A 5,014-nucleotide genomic window follows, 5' to 3' on the forward strand; every position below is an offset into this window, starting at 1 on the left:
TTTTGGCTATGATTTTGACTGAGTTGATTTTCTGTATATGAATTATGAAACCTGGGCTGTACGAGTAGTAACTTTTAGTTTTGCTAAAATCCCTAGTTATTTGCTTCATCATACTTTTAGAATTAAACATTTAAACCTTACTTTTAACCTTAATATAATAAGCACTGAAGTTTAACAAGATCACTTTTCAAGCAGAACTACTAGTGCTGTCTATTTAGCATTTGTTCATGTCAATTAAAAAGAAACATTTGCTTTACTCATTTATATGATTAAAAATTTAATCTGTCAAAAAGATTTATACAGGTTCATAAATAAAGTAAGAAGCAAAATGTACTTTGAGATGCAAACACTATATTTTCTAAACCACTCTGAATTTTGATGTTTATAGAAAAAACCACAGCTTACTACTTGCATCTAATAACATTCTAATTATGTTAATTCTGTGTGTTCAACATGAAATATTATTGAAATAATTTGGAGAACTTGTATGATGTGAACAAAACTAGCATGTCCAACAATTAGATAAAGGAAACAAAAAGGGTTATTTTGGAAATTTTACAAAGTTGATCCAATATTCTGATCTGGTTTTTGATTCTTAAAAGCTAATGTCCAGAGATATCTCTTATCCAATCATAGCAATAATTCTTTATTATCCTTATAGCGAATCATCTCTTTTTTCTCTTCTTGTTTGCTTTTATAAATGCTCTCAAACTGGCACATCAGGCAGGGCTGTATCTTCATCACCGCATTGGGCCTTATATTTGTGGAGAATGGAATTATGGGTAAGATTATTTTATATGCATATACATTTAGTTATATATGATCATGTAAAGTGGGATCCTAGCTTAATTGTATGAATTGTGGTGCAGGGGATTCCCTGTTTGGCTAAAATTTGTGCCTGGGATTGAGTTTAGAACAGACAATTAGCCTTTTAAGGTTGTCTACTTAATTAATTTGTTCATATATATTTTGCTATATATTCTGGTTTACTAAACTATGGTGATTACAACAAGGTGGGTATGCATCGGTTTGTTGAAAAAATTGTGAACATGATGAAAGTGGAGAAAATGTTTGAACCTGACGGTGGACCTATTATTATGAATCAGGTTAGAATTGAAGCTAAGGAAGAAGATGGATTATATTATATATTGGCTTAATTGTATAACTATTATTGTCTTTGTGTTTACTGCAGATTGAAAACGAGTATGGACCAGTGGAGTATGTTATTGGTGCCAAAGGTAAAGCTTATAGAAAATGGTTTTCACAAATGGTTCAATTCTACCTGATTCAACAAATGGTTGAAGCTAGGTTTTTTTTTTTTTTTTTTTTAAATTTTTTAAAATTTCATTCTTTCGATTTATTATTACATAATCTGAATAATCAACAATATATATGAAGGGCTATTAAAATGGTCCATGCGTCCTCTACGAATGGAAAGAAAGGACGCAGTAAAACTGCTTGGGAAATTGTCAAGGTAATTTCATATTTTTAACTATATAAGTGTTTGTATATAGCTAAATTGTAATGCAAATATTATTTAACATTCGTAGGCTCCTCGTCAACCGGATAGTAACCAATGCGGTTTCTTTGTCATGGCGTACATGAAAACTTTAATTGAGAATATGCCAGACTTCGATGATAAAATTCTGTTCAAGCACTGGTATATATGTACATGAAAATTCTGTTTGAAGTGAAAATCTGTTTGTATGTGCATATATAAGTGCATTAGGTGATTATTTAAAATGAGCATATAGTCATGAAATGAAGAATCATGTGAGCTTAACTGTTTGTATGTGCATAAGTGAATCAGTGTGCTGTTCTGATTTGTTGTTCATTGAAATTATATGGTCAGCAATTATTTTCTTAATGTCTTACCTTTTTTGGTGATGAATAATGATAATTCATCTCTTATCTTTCCTTTTTGGAAGACTGGAAAGCATACTGTATTGATATATACAAATTAAAGTGTGCTTAATCTTTGTGGTTTGGTGTTAAGTGCCAAAATCCTGCCTGCCAAAATCCTTATATACAAATTAAAGTGTGCTTGTGGTTTGGTATTGATATTTTTGGTTGCAGTGGCATTATATAGAGGATGCAATGTGTTTTATTTTGCTTGGGCCTTGAGGAAGAAAAAAATAGAAAGTAGGCAAAGCATGACTGGTAGATTGATAAATGCCATCCATCCCACATGGTAGTTGTCAATTGGGGGCATTTGTATTCATATTAGGAAAGTATTGCCAATGCATTGATTTTACTCGAATACACTCTAGTATGCCATTTTAGTGTTTCCTGTCTAGCTTTTTTGTACTATAACCTTCCAGATTGGAGAGCTTTCCGAATTACTCCTAACTTATTTTGCATTTCATTGCAAATTATTTATATCTATACTAATTTATTTTCTTACTTTTTACATGTAGTTTCAACAAGTTGATTATGACAAAGCGGTTATTGATCTGGTGCGTGCTGAATGGGCCGATATTCTATCAAGTCATATAGAGTAGGTATGATTTGGTCATTAGAACGTTGTGATCATTTGGACTTGAATTGGTTAGTGGAATTTTTTTTTGTGTAGTAGTATTATGACTTGGATGATAATTAGAATTGGTCATGGAAGTCTTTTGACTTGTTATTTTGAACCTTATTAGCTTGTGCACAATTATGTAACTACATTTTGCAACATATGGTGAATGGATAAATTATTATTTTTATATGATTATAATTTAAGCAGGTGAAAAACGATTAAAAACCGTTGTCTATTTTACAACAGACAACAATTAGAAACCGTTGACTTTTCTACAAAAGACAACAGTTTATGGGTGTGACAAAAGCGATTTCAACAACACACAATAGACAACAGTTTATAACTGTTGTCTTTTAAAGAAAAGACAACAGTTAATAACCGTTGTCTATGTGCATGACTTTTAACAACACCGGTTTCAACAACACTTAATAGACAACGGTTAAAAAACCGTTGTCGTTGGTAGAAAAGACAACAGTTAATAACCGTTGTCTATGTGCGTGACTTTTAACAACACCGGTTTCAACAACACTTAATAGACAACGGTTAAAAAACCGTTGTCGTTGGTAGAAAAGACAACGGTTAATAACCGTTGTCTATGTGCGTGACTTTTAACAACACCGGTTTCAACAACACTTAATAGACAACGGTTAAAAAACCGTTGTCGTTGGTAGAAAAGACAACGGTTAATAACCGTTGTCTATGTGCGTGACTTTTAACAACACCGGTTTCAACAACACTTAATAGACAACGGTTAAAAAACCGTTGTCGTTGGTAGAAAAGACAACGGTTAATAACCGTTGTCTATGTGCGTGACTTTTAACAACACCGGTTTCAACAACACTTAATAGACAACGGTTAAAAAACCGTTGTCGTTGGTAGAAAAGACAACGGTTAATAACCGTTGTCTATGTGCGTGACTTTTAACAACACCGGTTTCAACAACACTTAATAGACAACGGTTAAAAAACCGTTGTCGTTTCTAGAAAAGACAACGGTTAAAAAACCGTTGTCTATGCGCGGGACTTACAACAACACCGGCTTCAACAACAGAAATTATACCCCTACGACAACGGTTATTAACCGTTGTCTATGTGCATTTTTCTTGTAGTGCTCCTCCATTCCAGCCATACAAAGAACAATGTGCGCTGTCTACACACTAGCGCCAAAGGCGCTGTCTAAATGAAAGAGCGCTGTCCACACGAATGCAAGAGAACATTGTTGGTCACGGAAAAGAAAGGGAGAGCTAATTCTCCATAATTTCGGAAAAATAAGGGGCAGAAATAATGATACCGACCAAAATGTTGACCACACCACGACTTGCGAGCTTACCGTCCAACGGCAGCACACGTGTGGGTTCCCCCTTTCCTTTCCCTCCACAATACTTCAAACTCTTTAGAAGGTGTTAGCTTATAAAAGGTGGGAAGAGACATAATGCCTAAGCAATGTGGGACAAACTTAAAGTGAAAAGTTGCCTTTTCATTTTCATCTTTAAATTTTCCAACAATCCCCCACATATTTAAAGAGGGAGCAAATACTAATTTTGGTCCCACAAGTATTAACAAAATGACGATTTTGATCCACATGTTTAATTCCTACCAATTTTCATCAACGACTATTGTTTTAGTACCAATTTTCATCCACGACTATTATTTTAGTACCAAAATTCATTATACTAGTCACCCCTCCATTTAAGATATGCCGAAATTTAAAAATTTTAAGGGCATTTTTGTCTTTTTCAAGTTAAGATTCCAATTGGAGCATGAATAAAGGGATTTAAACCCTAAGATCGATCTTAATTCGCAGTTCTCCTCCTTATCCTACCTTAATTTGAGGAGGAGAACTGCGAATTGGGATAGATCTTAGGGCTTTAATCACTTTTTTCCTTCTCAATTTGGGATCTTAATTTGTAAAGGACAAAAATACCCTTAATAATTTTATATTTAGACATGTCTTAAACGAAAGGGTGACCGGCGTAATGAATTTTGACACTAAAACAATAGTCATGGATGAAAATTGGTAAAAACAATAGTCTTGGATTAAAATTGGTAGAGATTAAACATGTGGATCAAAACTGTCATTTTGCTAATACTCGTGGGACCAAAATTGGTATTTGCTCGTGTTTTAAATCTAGATGTACCGTCAAGCATTCCCATGTACACCATAGACCAGCACTTACTGCACCACATACCAACCCTCAATACACTACATAAATATACTTGGCGTTGAAATTTACAAAAATATCATCACATTTTTATCATTTTCATTGATTTTCAGTCGTTGATCTGAACTCATTCAATTGCCGAAATTTGTTTACACCGGGCAAAACTTCTTATGTTTATTCTATTTTTATTTTTATTTTTAATATTGATTATTATTAGCTACAAGTATTTCTTTATAATTGTAACATTATTATTAGTAATAAAATAACAAATAATAGTTGAAATAATTAGTAATAATGGCACAACAATAATTAATTGTAAAAATACTTTAAGA

At 33.0% G+C, this 5,014-nt stretch overlaps 1 long non-coding RNA gene across 1 annotated transcript; it reads left to right on the forward strand.

Moving 5' to 3' along the window:
* Positions 1-720: 720 nt before the first annotated feature.
* LOC109163869 lies at positions 721-1,643 on the forward strand. The gene is made up of 6 exons (XR_002051338.1): positions 721-782; positions 870-936; positions 1,014-1,106; positions 1,193-1,238; positions 1,399-1,474; positions 1,551-1,643. It is a non-coding gene; the product is annotated as an uncharacterized LOC109163869 (long non-coding RNA).
* The last annotated feature ends 3,371 nt before the right edge of the window (positions 1,644-5,014 follow it).

This window comes from Ipomoea nil, unplaced genomic scaffold (assembly GCF_001879475.1).
Source record: "Ipomoea nil cultivar Tokyo-kokei standard unplaced genomic scaffold, Asagao_1.1 scaffold3047, whole genome shotgun sequence".
NCBI classification, from domain to species: Eukaryota; Viridiplantae; Streptophyta; class Magnoliopsida; order Solanales; family Convolvulaceae; genus Ipomoea; species Ipomoea nil.